This window comes from Centroberyx affinis, unplaced genomic scaffold (assembly GCF_046629955.1).
Source record: "Centroberyx affinis isolate AG114_WGS23_722 - 3 ecotype Tasmania unplaced genomic scaffold, CSIRO-AGI_Caff_v1 ptg007368l_1, whole genome shotgun sequence".
In the NCBI taxonomy this organism is placed as follows: Eukaryota; Metazoa; Chordata; class Actinopteri; order Beryciformes; family Berycidae; genus Centroberyx; species Centroberyx affinis.
Genome location: NW_027283717.1, coordinates 1 through 18236, shown reverse-complemented (window position 1 = coordinate 18236; position 18236 = coordinate 1). Strand labels below are relative to the sequence as shown.

General features: G+C 40.8%; 1 pseudogene; it reads right to left on the bottom strand.

Annotated features, from left to right (window-relative positions):
- Positions 1–11870: 11870 nt before the first annotated feature.
- On the bottom strand, positions 11871–18142 carry LOC139639491 (receptor-type tyrosine-protein phosphatase mu-like; annotated as a pseudogene).
- Positions 18143–18236: the final 94 nt, after the last annotated feature.

Here is an 18236-nt window from a genome sequence, read left to right as displayed (position 1 = left end):
TTCACATAAAAAACATCACAAAACATCACAAAACATGAGAAGCGTTTGACACATGTATTAATCAAAAACAACAGTAAAGACATTAATATATCTGCTTCTAGTAATGATGCAAAAATGACCATCTGCAATATAGTGTGTTTCCACCTTGTATTTTTGTGAAATCTGCAAGCTGTGTGCAGAGGAAATAGACTTGACATTGAAACCATCACTGCAGGTCAGTTAGCCATGAGCTTAGTGTGTTCACTCGAATCCATGAGCACTGAAAGGAAGCAGGCTGCGATACGCAGCTGATCCACTTCTGGTCAGAACAGCTGTAAAGGAATAGTTCACCCAAAAATGAAAATTCTGTTATTATCTAGTTACCCTGATGTCAGTTTTACACACAGGTGAAGTTTGTTGGGGACCGATCTTTAGAGTTCTGAAAAAAGCAAAAAATGACCATAAAGTTACTCTATATAGCTTGTAGACAAACTATCTCTGAGTGAATGGAAACGCCCTATATTTACACCATTATCGCAAATCTTCACTACAGCCGTGATACACGTAAAATGGTCACACATGTACCCGCCCAGACCTCTTACGTTCATGTGAATCTCCCTGACTTCCTGTTTACACCCATTGTCATAGGTCTGTCACACAAACTGAAAGAACTCTGCTCAAAGTGACTTATAACTTTAGGTTAGTTGTGTTCTCTGAGTGGCATGGGTGAGATGTCTCACTATGGGATATGCCCGCATGCATATCTTCAGAAGCATTTATTCCACTACTTCAGCGCTGAGTGGCTGGCAGGTGTGACGTGTGCGTCAGGACCCTCCTCCTATATAGGGCTGACGTTCCATCACTCTTCATTCAAGAAAGCACACCTCTTCTTGTTCACCCCAGTAGCAAGAAGGGCAGTCTGGTGAGACATCTCACACCCAGTCTCCATTTCCCATAGTGAGACATCAAAACGAATGCTTCTCAGAGAACTGGGGTTACGCAAGTAACCTAAAGTTGTCTTTCAGTTTCTGCTCTCATTCCATTGGGCAAGATTTCTCAGTTTACTCTGCGCAATGTTTTCATCCTACTGTCCACGATACAATATTTTCATTCCCTCTTGCACGAGGTTTTGAATACCTTTTGTCCACTTCCACGCCTCTTAGTATGTACTGGAACAAACGGCCGCTCTCGACTTCTCCAGAACTTCTAGATGGCCAATCCGTCTCTGGCTCTCACTCAAACCATTTTTTAAATATTGGCAGCTAGGTAACCAAAGACCTAAAAGGTAAGGTAGATCCAAATGAGGAAATTTCAGCAGAGCTATTTCAGTTTGCGTGACGTAGCCCTATGTTTGGCAGTGTAAACATGGAATTGGAGGAGATTCACATGAACGCACCAGGTCTGGGTGCTTGCACACGTGACCGTTTTTTGGAAAACAACAGCTGTAGTGAAGATTTGCACTAAATAACGTTGTAAATATCAGTCTTTTCCATTCACTGTGCTGTCATTTGTCTTCAGAAGACATGGATTAGGCTGCATGAGCTGTATTGAGTTTTATGGCAATTTTTTGCCCTTTTTGGAACTCTAAAGACCCGGACCCTGCTGTGCTGGCAACCTCCCTGTGTGTTATATGGGCTGTGTTTTGTGCCACCTGTGTTTCAACTGGTATAAGGGTGAATAGATCATTTTTGAGTGAACTATTCTAGTTGGAATATACCTGTCTTAATCAAAAAGTTTTGGATCGGCTTCTGATTATATCACCCCCATTTTTAAATCATGATGATAACATATTTTTATCCAAAGGCCTTTTTATAATCACTTTACTCTATTGTACTTGAATTTTATTTATTTATTTTAATGCAAACTTGTTTTATCTGACATTTTATCCAATGAATCTGGTGTGACTGTGGTTAATTATGTTTTATCTTCACAATGCTTTTATCATCTTTTGTTTTGATTGATAACATTTGCTATATAAAGAATTATTATTATTATTCCTATAAGTCCTTACTAGCCTTCATACTGGATGTGCTGCTTTACTGATTGAGAAGTGATGAAGTGAGTCTCAGTAAATGGTATTTACTTTTGCCTGTTGTGTGTCTTCTCCCCATCAGATGCCTGTCATCTCACACTGGATCCAAACACAGCAAAGGGAAACCTAGATCTGTCTGAGGACAACAGAAAGGTGATGGTGTTGAGAGAGAAGCAGTCAGATCCTGATCATTCAGAGAGATCTAACCAGCAGCGTCATGTTCTGTGTAGAGAGGGTCTGACTGGGCGATGTTACTGGGAGGTAGAGCGTAGTCAACAGGTTGTTATAGGAGTGACTGATAATGTCCAGGCCTGGGCTCTGCAGTGCTGTAATTACAGATACACTGCCAAACACAATGGGAAGTCCACCACCATCCCTGTTCGTCCCTGTGGATCTAACAGAATAGCAGTGTATCTGGACTCGTCTGCTGGGACTCTGTCCTTCTACAAAGTCTCTTCTGACAAACTGAGACTCCTCCACACCTTCTGCTCCACATTCACTGAGCCCCTCTACCCTGGGTTTGGGTTTGGGTCTCATGGTTCTGGTGTGGTTCTGGTGACAATTTCTCAGAAACAAGCACTGGATTGAAAGTATTTTGGAACATCTTAAGCGGTGGCTTGGTTGGTAATCAGATGAATAGTTTTCTAAAAATTTGTAACATTCTTGTTCTTCATAAAATGTATATGTATGCACATTGTAGTGTTGTCAGAAAGTGCCTTTTAAGCTCCTTCCCCATTTTCTGATTGACTGTTTTTTGATTGCCTGTATATTGATCCCAAAGTCACACTGACAGCTTGTCTAACTCAAGAGAGAGTAGCGCATGGAGTAGACACATGTCTTTGAGCTCCTCGTGGCTAAGCCTAATTAACTTGTAAAAGTTACAAAATCGCCATCTTTGAGGCATTATTTTGCTCTTATATTAAAGACTATCTAACATTTCATCATATATTGGTGCACAGTTAAGAAAAGTTGATGCCAAGTACAAGGAAAGCAAAAACTAAATCGTAAGCAGACGCCATGGCCGCAACAGCATCAAAATACTTGGTATCCCTGAGGGAGAGGAGAAGGGGAGATAAACGGAGTTTGTCACCAGTCTCATCCTGAAGTTACTGGGAGAGAGACACTTTCCAAAGCCAGTGATCATAGATAGACAAACTACTGAAGCTGCCAGAAAGAGCCAAGCCCCGCTCCATTATTGCCCGGGTACAATTCTATCAGAAGAAGGAAACCATCCTACGACTCAGCTGTCAACAGCCTCTGCAATACGAGGGACATCGGATTTTCATCTTCCCTGACTTCACTGCAGATGTCATGGAACAACGGCGGGGGTTTCGTGAGATAACACAGGCTTTGAGGGAGATGGAGGTAAAATACTCTTTACGTTTCCCCACCAGACTCTGTGTTCAGCATAATGGCCAGCCGAAAACTTTCACTACTCTGAGGAGGCAAGGACATTTCTGGTAGAAGACAGCAACATAAACCAACGTGGATAAGCCCATAGAACCACTATGCCTTCGCAACGACCTGGACTATACTCACTAATATGCCCAAATATGATGTTAGTTATGTCTTATGTTATGTTAACTTGTTTGAGAGATGGCGACAACTGTAACTATTCCTTTTTTTTTTTTTTTTAGTTGGTAAATGTATAATTGTGGGTAATGTTTAAAGTGCTTAGATATTGGTATGATTTAAGATTTAATGAGGTAGGCTACCCATGGATGTTTTTTTTTTTACTTTCTTTTTATTTTATTTTTTCTTCTCTCTTTCTTTATTTTCTTTTCCTTTTTTTGTCTTCTTCTCTTAATATATATATGTAAAGCCACTGAGGGACAGCGTGCCATTATGGCTAAGGGACATGTGTTTGGATCCATTCGCCCAGCAGCCCTTGAGGAAGAGATGGGGCAAAGTTATTACGTTGCACTAGGGAAGAAACGTTGTGGGTGGGAAATGGGAGGAGGGATGGGGATATATGTTATGTGGTGTATGTTTGTTAACCACTTTTTGGGCACTTTCTGGGGCTGCCAAAACTTTACCTTTTATATGTGCTTTCTTTTCAAATGGCAGTTATTTATGTTGTAGTTAGGCAAAACAAACAATGTCAATGACTAGCGATAAGACCGTAGAAAAAGATTGCATTTCAGTGGTTTCCTGGAACGTACGAGGTCTTGGGCATATTATTAAACGTAATAAAGTATTTTCACATCTGAATCTCTCAAAGCCGATATTATTTTATTACAGGAAACTCATATTACTGCTAATGATCAGCAAAGACTGAGAGCAAACTGGATCTCCCAGGTATACCACTCACCCTTTACATCTAAAACCAGAGGGGTGGCTATATTATTTCATAAAAATATTCCATTTCAGCTTGATTCAATGATCACATATCCTAATGGGAGATTCATTTTGACCTCAGGTCATATTAACTCTTTTCCTATTACTTTTGTAAATGTATATGGTCCTAATGTAGACGATCCCATTTTCTTCCGCAAATTGTTTGGTTTATTCCCGGATGCAGATTCCACAAATATTATAATTGCTGGTGACTTTAATTGTTATCTGGATGAATATATATATATAGACTTTCTACCAAACCACCACCTAACATTAAGACAATCTCTACACTGATCAATTTATATTTGTACATATTTTTATTTCTTATTTCTTATTATATTTTTTATTATATTTTTAATTGTATTATTATTATTTTTATTTTATTTTATTATTTTTTATGTTTATTGTATGCACCTCCATGCCAAAGCAAATTCCTTGTACTGTGAAAACTTACTTGGCAATAAACGTTATTCTGATTCTGATTCTGATTCTGATTCTAAATCAAAGAATATGGTGGACATCTGGAGATTGCAGCATCCATCAGGTCGCGATTACTCATATTATTCCCATCTCCATAAGACCTATACTAGAATTGACTATTTCCTGGTGGACTCGAAGTTAATTCCTTACATTAATATCACAAAATACCACAATATAACAATCTCACACCATAGCCCAGTTACCCTTAACCTTAAACTTGATTTACCCAAACAGAATTATGGCTGGCGCTTCAATCCTATGTTGCTTACAGAACACAATTTTAAGAGTTATATAGCCAAACATTTGACAGAGTTCCTGGAGACTAACGATAATGGAGAGGTATCAGACTCCATTCTGTGGGAGACACTTACAGTTTTTCTCAATTGTTTAAACGCGTTTCCTGAAACTATAGCTCAATTTCTCAAAACTCTACACACAAAACACAGCAACAGTTAACCTTTTGCCAAAACTACACAAATCTCTTGCAAAATGCATTCATGCATTCAAAACCATGTTCTCTCTTCTCAAAACTGACTTTTTCCATCAAAATGATTCACACAGGCCTCATATGAATAGGTCTTCTTGAGCATTGATTTCACACTGGTGCGATAAATTTAAAAACACAACCATCAAAATACTGTATATATGTTTTGGCCTCATGAGGTCATGTTACATATTCAAGTGTATACTATTAAATTGTGTAAAAATTGTTTATTTTTTCTCCTTTTTTGAAGTTTTAGTTTTCTTTTCAGGGGTTCCCAAAATAGGCTGCAATTTTACAGTAAATATATAGACTGTTGCCATGATACAATACAGTAAATATATCATCATATAACTAGTGCATTTGCTAGGTAAACCTAATTCTAATTCAGTACAGAACAGCAAAGTGTGTGAACTGTTATCACTTTGAGTGTTGTTGTTACAGTATTTTGTATGATACAATGCACATTTACTGTGTTGTCCTGCCAGTGAGGTCCAGCAGGGCTGCACTCACAACCCAGGTTCCATCATAAGTCATACTGAACATTGTTAGAAGTGTTTTTTTCATTTTCCTTATCAGTGCAATTATGGGTTTTGCCAAAATAGATAACATTTTTGTGTCTTCTCAAAACTCTAAGAAAATGCTTAGACTGTGTCAGTCTGGACAATGGATGTAATGATCTGTTATCATATACAAAATCAATGAACAAATTCAAAAAGGTAACATAAAGCAAATCTTTATTTGTTACTGTAAAATAAACCTTGTCCACCTCGGACACGTACAACTCCTCCTCTACCTCTCTGTGCTGCATGTTGCTCCATTGTTTTCCAACACAGTAGAGGTCACCTGAGGTCTCTTTTATGCTCTGACAGATAATTGAAAAGTTTAGCCAATTGAGTTTGAGCTGGTCTGGCATGGGTGAGACCAATTGGTAATTAGAGTTTGGCAGTTGAAGGCCAGTGTTTCCCATGTGAACAAACAAGGCTTGATTATGAAAATTGTGATGAGATTTTGTGTGTAGAGTTGTGCAAAAATGTGATTTAGAATTGCTATTTCAGTGAAAACAAAGCAAGCGTGCTTAGAGTTTTGCAGAAATAGTCTTTGTCTTTGTTTGTTGTTGACACATGAGCTTCAAGTTTTCACCATTGTGTGCATAGTTCCAGTTTTAGTGTGTAAACAATTGAGAAGAACTGTGTTTATTAGAGGTCAGATAATCTCCTTTAAATCATCAAAGAAAAAGGCAAGACGCACTAGACTGACTGAAACTGAAAATGACCTTTAAAAACTGGAAGAAATCTATAGAAACTCTCTTAAACAAATGGACTATAACAAAATATTAAAATTAAAATATGAATAGAACGCAATTCTCAGTAGTCAGGTTGCCAATCTCTTATCGAAACTTAAACAGAAACACTTTGAGTTGGGTGACAAGCCAGAAAAGCTAACAACTTAGAGGTGAACAAGCGAAACGTGGTATTTATAAGATTCGATCAAAAACTGGTGATTTACTTACAAACCTTCAAGATATTGATAACCGTTTCAGGGAATTCTACTCAGACCTATATACTACTAAAACATCAGCTACAGAGATAGATTGTGACAATTTCTTTCATTCACTTAACACTCCGCAATCACATACATACAAAAGATCTGGACTCTAAATTTTCTAAAAAGGAGTTGAGTTGGTTGATGCCATTAAGGCATTTCCATCAGGCAAGACACCAGGTCCTGATGGTTTTGGGTATGAATTCTATAAAGCATTCCATGAGATCCTCTTATGTTCTGAATGATAAATGAATCGTTTGAGAAAAAGACGTTTCTAAATTATCTTTATGAGGCTGATATATGTGTTCTGTTGAAAAGGGGGAAAGAGGAAACAGATCCTTCCAGTTACGGCCTATAGCCTTGTTAAATTTTGATCTAAAATTAGTAACCAAAGTGTTAGCTACAAGACTGAGTAAATACATATCCTCTATTAGACATCTAGACAAAACTGGATTTATTCCAGGTAGGTTCTCATTTGGCAATGTACGCCTATTGCTTAATATCATGTATACCAATTATGGCCCAGATAGCACAGCTGCAATTTTATCATTGGATGCACAAAAATGCATTTGATCAAATAGAATGGTTATACATGTTTGAGGCACTTAAAAACTTTGGCTTTGGGGAAAGCTTTATCGAAATGATCAAAACGCTATATCTTTGTCCTGTCCTGTCTTCTGTCTTGACTAATAATAATAAGTCTAGCCTTTTTACTTTACAGCGTGGGGTTCGCCAAGGGGATCCATTATCCCCTTTACTCTTTAACATCGCATTGGAACCCTCAGCAGTAGGAATCAGAAATCACCCAGATATTAAAGGTATTAAGATATGGAGACTTGAAAGTCTTGTAACTTTATATGCAGATGATTTAATTTTAAGCCTACATGATCTGACAGTTTCTATCCCTCATGTGTTAAACTATGTTAAGTCTTTTGGTCAAATCTCAGGATATACTATTAACTGGGGGAAAAGTGTATTTATTCCTCTTACAAATGACTTAAACAAAGACTTATATAGATTCTATCCCCTTTAAACTTGTTTTAGACCACTTTACATATTTAGGCCTCAAAATACCCAGAAACCCTAAACTTTTATTTAGATTATTTTTTTTTTAGAAATGATAGATAATCTTAAATCTCACATGGAGAGATGGAGAATATTGCCCTTGTCTATGATTGAGCGTGTGAATACCATTAAAATGGTCTCTTTGCCTAAGTTTTTGTATCTTTTCCAGAGTTTGCCAATCTACCTTAACAATACCTTTTTTAAGAAATTAGATTTAATTATTTTATCCTTTGTATGGGGATACAAGGCACATCACATTCAAAAGGCTCCTCTGCAAAAATCTACAGAGAAGGAAGGCCTTGGCCTCCCAGTATTCAAATACTATTATTGGGCAGCTAATGCCAGGGTCCTCACCTGCTGGCACCAGGGAAACCCAGAGCTGGAACTATCTAAGTCTGTACTATTGTGGTTAAAGCTAGAGGTTTTGTCAGTTAGAAAGACCTCATTGCCAGATATGCTTTTTTCAAAAATAGAATCACCAAGTAAATTCATAGGCAGAAGCTTTGTCTTGAAGAATTCTTTACGGATTATTCAAACATCAAATGAATACATCTTTCTAACAACCGACTACACACTCATGTGCTCAATGGAAAACACTATTATGAATATCTCATCAGTAGGCTTATGCCTTTTGCATGTTCAGAGTTAGACTTATGCACAGCAGCCTGTTGCAAAAGACCTTTTACAGTAATGTATATATACACAAATATTGTTAGGCCCAAATACTTTATTTCAACACTTGAATGTGTTGGATATGTGCAGTGTTCTACATACAAAACACAATGCAGTAGGAGAAAAACAGAAAAAAAAGAAAAAGGATAAAAAAAATGAGGCTGCATCCTGCCTCTTTGGGTCGGACAGCTCGTCTGCATCACAAGCTGTTCACACAGACTGCTGAAGATCTAAAAACATGATGTGATTGGCTAGGGTACAATAATATTTCTATTTTTCAATATGAAATGACACATTACTGTAACATTGGCCAACCATCACCGACTGATATGTAGGACTACTACTACTACTACTACTACTACTACTACTACTACTACTACTTCAGTATACTACAGTATAAAGAGCAGCAGCATGGTGCAGACAGGAGGCTACTTGCCTGTTCTCTGAATGTCTGTATGATGGAAGCAGCAGTGAAGCTCAGGTTGGTCTGGACTCTCTGCACAGACTCCCTCATGCTCAGCGGACCACATGGTGAACCAAAGCGACCCAGATCTCATCTGAGATAACTGTTCTCCTTGTTCTTCTTTGTCCTCATCCTCCTCTTCCTCCTCTTACTGTCACTCCTCTTCCTCTAGCTCTCACTGCAACATTGTTCTCAAAAACAAGAGAGCTCACCTGTGGCCTTTTTTACAGAGCTAAAGCTCTGATGTGTGAGTGAACAATTCAGATAGTGTTTATATGTGTGATGAGAGGATGTGGCCAGTTGTAAATGAACTTTAGCATTTGGGATGTCAGTGCTTCCAAATGAACACATGAGATTTTAGTTTTTGAATGTTGTGCCGCATGTAGAGAATGAGAGAAAACTACACATTACTGTGTGTCGTGTTTTACAAAACGTGTGATAGAGAATTACAAACTGAGTGAAAAGCAGAAAATGTGCTTGCAGGTTTGCAGACTTGGTTTAGGGATTTGATTCATGAGTTTCAGGTTTCAGTGATTGTGTCCCAAGTTCCAGTTTTAGTGTATAACCAGCCCTGCGTTCAGCCCCGACAAAACGTAGCAAAACGTTTATTTAAACGGAAACGGTGGTGCGTTGAACATCCTGTTGTGTTACGCAAGCGTTGCAACTACGGCAGCTGAGGAGGCCATTGCGTTGCGTTCTTTAAATATGTGTTTAATACTACAAAACACGCTCGATGTTACAGTCGCTGCACTTGCCGTCCAGAATAGCAGAGAACATCCTGATGGAGTGAAGGGGTTTGTGGAAACTGTGCTTCCTAATTGTAGTGATCCAACATTTGCCTCATTTGCATTTCAGGATGAAAAGGTAAACATTTCAGGTGAAGGATAATCCACTTCTTACCTTCGAGACTGCGTTAGGATCTATATGAGCTAATTATTTTATTATGAGGCCTATCATTATTGCTAATCACTGTTGTTGTGATATGATATTGTAATATTTACCATTATATATAGAGGAGTAGAGTGGAGTAGAAAAGTTTATGAAAGTGTCACTCTACAATGGTACAAACAATATCAAAAGATACAAACATGTCTTCTAATTAGTTCAGTTGTTGCAGACAGGAAGCTGCAGTGGACGCATTAGTAAAGGACTTTTGTTGGATCCATGGTGCGCACTGCCTTTTTAATATGGCGGGGTTTATATACACGTCGCTGCTGATTGGGTAACAGATCTGACACACCCACCAAACGAGAAACAACGTACCTCAAAGCCCGTTTCACACCGCTTCGAGGAAACATGACGTTCAACCCGGAAACCGTAGCAAAACGGTGCACACCGTATTTAGATTGAACGTGCCCCAGTTGTGAAAACCTGTAAGCCCCTCCCACTTTCCCAACTAGCTGTTTTTTTCATCGTCTGTCAATCCTTTCCAGAAAAAAAAAAAAAAAAAAATTGTGGTGCTGTATTTTTTTTATATCAAAGTCACACAATTGGTGATGGTATTTAAGTCCCCAACCCTTCTGACTGTGGAAGTACAGTGAGATCAGAAAAAAAAAAAAATTACACTGGTATTGTCCTTTACAGTTTTTCTCGATTGCTTACACACTATAACTGGGCCTGTTAACTAAACATCCCAAACCATGACGCATTCTACCAAAAGACAAACCCATTTCCCAAAACTATAAACACTATTCCCCTGTTTTCACACAATTCAGATTTGTTGAACTTTTTGTGAAAAACTCTACACACAAATCCCTTCACCATGTGCTCATTTAGAAAGCACTGGCATTCAATATCATTAACTCAAGTCATCACAGCTTGAACCCAATTAACACACAATTCCCCAGGTGCAAACACTAAGAGTCAAAATTGTTCACACATCAATCAGAACCTCAGGATAGATAGATAGATAGATAGATAGATAGATAGATAGATAGATAGATAGATAGATAGATAGATAGATAGATAGATAGATAGATAGATAAAAGGGCCATGGGTCAGTTCACTTGTTTTGGAACAATGGATCCACAAAGACCTGAAGGTAGAGGAAGAGGACACAGGAGAGGAGGTGGAAGAAGAAGAGGAAGGGCAAGGAGACAAATAGTTTCTGATGAGATTGCACGAATCTCAAATCTGGATGCTGAGGCAGAATAAATGTGATTTCTTTCTTTATGTACAAACTGTTTTTTTTTTCATTGGTTTATATTGGTAAATACATGGAAATTACTTTACTGTATTCTACGTTCTTTATCAGTTGCATATTTTTACAGTACAGTTACCTTTTCACTCAACTTCAGTTTATTTTACTACAGTACATTGAGGAATTAAACATTTTGAAAATGTATACATGTGTTGTGTCTTTATATTGTGTTCATCATGTAAAGAGGTTGTTCTGGGGGAAAACCATAAGAGCCATTATTCATTGCAGTAACAGGTTTTTACAGCAGTGTTTTGAATTGATCTCACCAGTGTGTCATGGCTGCTTTGTAGTGTGTGTGTATTTGATGGCTTTAGTGTGATGTCTGAAGGCAAAGTTTGGTTTAGATGTAAGATCACATGGTTTTGAGTGGAGACTTTGGTTTTAACATGGAAGTTTGAAGTTTGTGAAGATGAGTGTGCAGTTATGCATTTGTGTTTAGAGTTTTGGGAAATGAAGCATAATTTCAAGAAATGTGTCTTGGCAATCAAGAAAAACTGTAAACATATTAAAGGATTTTTAGGGTAGGTTTTAAACTTTTTAAAAGCTGTCCATAATGACATGTAGTATGTTGACACACAGTAAGCACAGAAAGGCGACAGACTCCAGTCAAGGTGTGTATATATTTTTATTTGTAAGTAGTTTGGAATCATACAACATAAATAAAAGTTTTCCAATACAACACGTCCTCATCAACACCAGAGCCGCACATCACCGGGGTTAGACCGACCCAGACCCGTACGTCACCGGGGTTAGACCGACCCAGACCCGTACGTCACCTGGGTTAGACCGGCCCAGACCTGTACGTCACCTGGGTTAGACCGACCCAGACCCGTACGTCACCTGGGTTAGACCGACCCAGACCTGTACGTCACCTGGGTTAGACAGACCCAGACCTGTACGTCACTGGGGTTAGACCGACCCAGACCTGTATGTCACCGGGGTTAGACTGTCATGCACTGGGGTTTCAGCGTTTCCTCTGTCATGTCTCTCTGTCATACTCTCTACCAGAAATGTTTGGGGTCCGAACAAAATATTATACTCATTATACAAATTTAGGAAGACCAGGTTTAATCCTGGTTCTGATGGTGGAACAGTAAGAACCTGGTCTAACCATGGTTCTGGAAAGTTAAGAACCTGGTCTAACCTGGGTTTTGATGGTGGAACAGTAGGAACTTGGTGTAACGGTAACCCTGTCTAACCCGGGGTCAGCAAAGTTAAGATCCTGGTCTAACCCTGGTTCTGATGGTGGAACAGTCAGAACTCGGTCTAACCTGGGGTCTGCAAAGTTAAGATCCCAGTCTAACCTTGGTTCTGATGGTGGAACAGTGAGAACCCAGTGTAACACTCGGCCTGAGGGTGCAACAGTGAGAAACTGGAACCTGTTCTAACCTGGGTTTTGATGGTGGAACAGTAGGAACCTGGTCCAACCCTGGTTCTGGAAAATTGAGAACCTGGTCTAACCCGGGTTATGGAAAGTTACGAACCTGGTCTAACCTGGGTTTCGATGGTGGAGCAATAAGAACCTGGTGGAACTGTAAGAACCCTGTCTAACCTGGGGTCTGCAAAGTTAAGAACCCCGTCTAACCCTGGCTCTGATGGTGGAACAGTAAGATCCCGGTCTAACCCCGGTTCTGATGGTGGAACAGAGAGAATCCGGTCTAACCCCGGTTCTGATGGTGGAACAGAGAGAACCCGGTCTAACCCCGGTTCTGAACCTCCAACATGATTGTCTCTCTCTGTGTGCTTCACAAGAACGACGACAACAACATCAACAGCAAGAACAACTGAAGGAATAAATATTCTTCTGCCTGCTCCCTCCTCCTCTATGTACATTATTAACAGCTCAGCCTCATGCACTGTCCAAAGCACCAAACTGCTGAGGAAACCGTCAGAACGCATCAGTTCACACAAAACACAACAAACCAACAGAGAAACTCACAACCTGAATGCAACACGTGTGCGGGTGAAACCGAGTCGCGTTCTGAGTTTAAACAAATGACCCGAGCAAATATACAAGGATTTGTTCTGGATTTACTCAGAACACGACGTTGTCAAGTGTTTTTCGAATCCAGTTCATGTTTTTTTTGTCGCCATTGGCAACAGCAGGGATCAAAGACCACCGAAACGGACGGACGGACGGACGGTGACACTTAAACCAGGATCTGTATATCTCTATATATCTGTTTTGTTTTGAAAGAAAAAAAAATGTTGATGTTCATTCCTCAATATTTAAAACCAGAGATGATTCTGTCCTCTAGCATGTGACTGTTTAGTCACTGAACAGCTCCGAATGAATCTTCAGTCATGAAGTCATGTGACCAGAAGAGGAATCACATGACAGAGAACAAACTCAATCACATGACAACTAGATTTAAACTGATATTTGGGGTTGCAGATATCGTCCTGTTATTAAAAATGGGATCCGGTCCAGTCTGATGTGATGGATATGATGCAGTTTGATTCCATATTGATTGTAGAATTGATCAATACTGCACCGGTACGCCCTGAACCTGAATTTAATGTGATGAGACATTTTGATCAGATTCCCCACAGGTATGGATGAATATGTTTTATTATTATGATCATGATTATAATTATCATCATCCTCCTGGGTTTTATCCAAATGTTTCCGAGGCTTTTCCACCCTGACGAGAATTAAATTCAGGAGGAAACACTGAATACTGGGGATTGTTTGGCATGAAAATATTAAATATCGACCCAACAGCTATCAGCAGCTTCAATCCAAAAACATTGTAGAAATATGAATTTGTGAAGAGTCTCATGAGCCTGAAGAGGCGGAGACACGGAGAAGCTTTTCCTTCCTGTCTGTCGTCATTTTGGTTCTTTTTGTTTCAGCTGCTTCAACAAACATCGAGAAAATAAAAAACAGATTCAACAGCGTATGGTGACACATGGCGATGATTACTATTATTATTAACAATAATAATAATAATAATAATAATAATAATGATAGTGATGATAATAATACTAATAATAAGGTTGTGAGTCCATTGGAGCTCAGAGACACACTGACCTGGCAGAGGGTGTGTGTGTGTGTGTGTGTGTGTGTGTGTGTGTGGCAGGGTGGTAAAGTAGCATATTGTGGGGAGTGAAGGGACTAGAATCCAGTCAGGCTGATTGAGTGTGTGTGTGTGTGTGTGTGTGTGTGTGTGTGTGTGTGTGTGTGTGTGTGTGTGTGTGTCCATGCTCGCAGTCATCAGTTCAGAGTCACACAAGGCAGTGCAAAAACCTCCTCTTCCTCCTCCTCTTCCTCCTCCTCTTATTCCTGATTTCATCTCTTTAGTCCTTCTTCTTCTCCTCCTCTTTCTCATTGCCCTCAGTCAGTAGCTGATGCCCTCCTCTTCCTCCCCTTCCTCCTCCTCCTATTCCTCATCTTCCTCATTCTCCTCTTCCTCCTGTCAAACTCTGCACATCTTGAGCAGGGGAACGAAGGAGAGAGGAAGAGGAAGAAGGAGGAGGAGGAGGAGTGTTCCCTGGTGAGGCTAAGCAGAGTTGAGATACTCCAGAGCGACTTCATAACAGAACTTATACTGTTCCTGTTGGGAGAGAGAGGGAGAGAGAGAGAGAGAGAGGGGGGGGGGGGGGGGGGGGAGAGAGAGAGAGAGAGAGAGAGAGAGAGAGAGAGAGAGAGGTGGGGGGGGGAGAAGAGAGAGAGGAGAGAGAGAGAGATGTACATCAGCGGGGTTAGACCGATCTAGAACCAACCTAGAACATAGAAACAGTAGTAGTATTACTGTGTGTGTGTGTGTGTGTGTGTGTGTGTGTGTGTGTGTGTGTGTGTGTGTGTGTGTGTGTTACCAGCAGGTCCACCATGTTGGGTTTGTTGTTCCTCAGTGTTTTGACAGCGTGGAAAACATCAACGCAGCGCTGCTGTCGTAACATCTCACACACAATACTGATACTGCAGAAAACCCCACTACGACCTCCTCCATTCCTGAGGAGGAGAGGAGAGGAGGAGGAGGAGAGGAGAGGAGAGGAGAGGAGAGGAGAGGAGAGGGGAGAGGAGAGGAGAGGAGAGGAGAGGAGAGGAGAGGAGAGAAGAGAGGAGAGGAGAGAAAAGAGGAGAGGAGAGGAGAGGAGAGGAGAGGAGAGGAGGGGAGAGAGAAGAGGAGAGAAAAGAGGAGAGGAGGAGGAGAGGAGAGGAGGGGAGGGGAGAGAGGAGAGGAGAGGAGGAGGGGAGGAGGGGAGAGGAGGGGAGGAGAGGAGGAGAGGAGAGGAGGAGGAGGAGAGGAGAGGAGAGGAGAGGAGAGGAGAGGAGAGGAGAGGAGAGGAGAGGAGAGGAGAAGAGAGGAGGACGAGGAGAGGAGAGGAAAGGAGAGGAAAGGAGAGGAGAGGAGGACGAGGAGAGGAAAGGAGAGGAGAGGAGGACGAGGAGAGGAAAGGAGAGGAGAGGAGAGGAGGAGAGGAGAGGAGAGGAGAGGAGAGGAGAGAAAAAAGGAGAGGAGGAGAGGAGGAGGAGAAGAGAGAAAGTAAAAAAGGAAGAGAGATAATGAGATGCAGAAGGAGAGGGAAAAGGAAAAGAGAGAAGAGAAGGAGAAGGGAAGGAAGAGTAGTAGAGGTAGAAGGCAAAGGACAAAAGACAGCAGGGTAGAGTCAGTGTGTTGTTCTCTGTTTCCACCACCAGATGGAGACAAAACATCACTAATGAGCAGAGACCATTTCAGCTCATTATTGATAGTAGAAGTAGTAGAATAAGTGGCAGCAGCAGTAGTAGTAGTAGTATAGCAGTAGTAATAGTAGTAGTAGTAGTAGTATAGCAGTAGTAATAGTAGTAGTAGTAGTAGTAGTACATTTTGTTTAGGTTGTCAGGTATGGCATATCATTCAAAATGGCAGAAAACTGTCACGACTGAAATAAAAAGCAATACCAACAATGGCTTTGTGTTGAGTCACTGATTCAGATCAAAATCAGATCCCAGACCTTACAGTTTAAGAGTTATTGGCCAACATGTAAAGCTGCATGCTGTAGCGCCACCAAGAGGCTAACTGGGTTAATGTTTGTTGCCTCAGTGAAGGAGATTTAAAGCTGCATTCACTAAGACTGGAAGGTGGAGCAGGCAGGATCAGCCAGGATACAGTTACACTGAATATGGATGTAATTTAGAGTTGAGTCTGCATGGTTCTCATTTCAGTCTGCCGGACCGGCAAATTCCGTCCTTATTTGATTTGTAATTTGTAATCCATTCTACCTTGTCCACACTCCACACTGTCCACAATATTAGTGAATGCATCTTTAAAACCTATTTACTAAATGTGCCTGCTGTGACATAAAGCATTCAGGAGCCTCCCTACCAGGCGGATTATGAGACAAAGGGCCCATGGGCACAGAGAGCTACTAAGGAAGGAATTACAAGGTGCAAACACATATTATTCTAGGCCTAAAAAACATATTTTAAAGTGCAAAATGCCTCTGATTGCCTGTAATGCCCCAGAATCTACTGTCTGGCCACACAGCAGCTGCATGGTGTGAGTCAGTGGGTCTACTGACAGATCAGGAGAGGAAAACAACATTTTGGGGTCTTGGTAAACCATGACTTTACATTACGAGGCCTTTGGACAATGATGCAGAGCTTTACTGCTAAAGCGCTATAGATAAACTGAGGGGAACACTCACTGTGACAGAGCCATGTGACACCTTGAAACAAATATTTAGGTTATTATGGGGGAATTTGGGGCTTTGGTAAATAAATAAATGACTAAGCCTTCGACTATGTGGCAGTAAATGTAAAGTTAGTGACATCATGTATCAGGCTCTGGCTCAGGGGCCCCCTGAGCTCTTGGGCCCCTGGGTCTGTGCCCGGTCGGCCCGTTCAGTAATCCCTCCATGCTCCCTACATGTTTGCACATCTTTGTCATCAATTTATTGATGCATCAAGGCCAAACAGTTTCAGGATCTGAACTCTGAAAGAGACATGATGCAGGCCGCTCAGTCATGCTGTGTGGAAAGTTTGGTGGAGATTGAGTCAACTTTGGAGGAGAAATAATTAAAAAAAACAAAAGCTACTGCAATGTTGGCCTGAAGGTGGCGCCATGGAGCAGGACCAGATGTGGCCTGTCACACTTTGCAGTGCATCCCAAATATGTGTCTGAGGTTTGGCTGCTCTAGCATCAAGCATAATTTAGGAAGTCCAGATATGCTGTGTGCAGAATTAGATCAACTTTTCTGGAGAAACAACAAAAAGGTTTTTGCACAGAATTCAAAATGGTGGAAAAACTATCATGGTGGAAATGAACAGCAGTGTGTGTGATGGATTCAGCTTGAGCCAGGGATTCAGAAGGGGGGAAAGTTTGATTTTAGTTCTTGGCCAAAACGAAAGTAAAGTTGCTTGTTGAAGCGCCACCACCTGGACGATCAGGGTATTTTTGTTGCCGGAGCAGTGGGGGAGATTTGAAACCTATCTGCCAAATTTGGTTGTTCTAGGACTTACAGTCTTCTAAGGAAGAGATTGATTATTTTAAGAGCAGAAGAAGAAAAAGAAAAAGAAGTAGAAGAAATACACACACACACATGCACTGTGCTTGTATTGAGTTACATTGAGTCAGTGTGTTGTTCCCTGTTTCCACCACTAGATGGAGACAAAACATCACTAATGAGCACAGAGGAACAATTTCAGCTTATTGTTAGTAGTAGAATAAACGTTTTAATGTGTGTTTTTACAGTGTGTGTGTGTGTGTGTGTGTGTGTGTGTGTGTGTGTGCTCTTACAGGCAGTGCACCACGGTGCGCCCCTCCCCCCGTCGTACTCCTCCTGCCATTTGTCGACCTGGTGGACGAGTTTGAGGAAGGAGCGCTTGGAGACGGGCGTGTCGCGGTACATCGGCCAGCCCAGGAACTGGAACTGCTGCACCATGCGGTACCCGTCCTGTGGCTGCGGACACAGGGAGGACAGGGAGCTCAAAACAAACGCACCCTAAACCTAAAACCTGTCACACATGAACAGGATACATTCAAAACGTAGATTC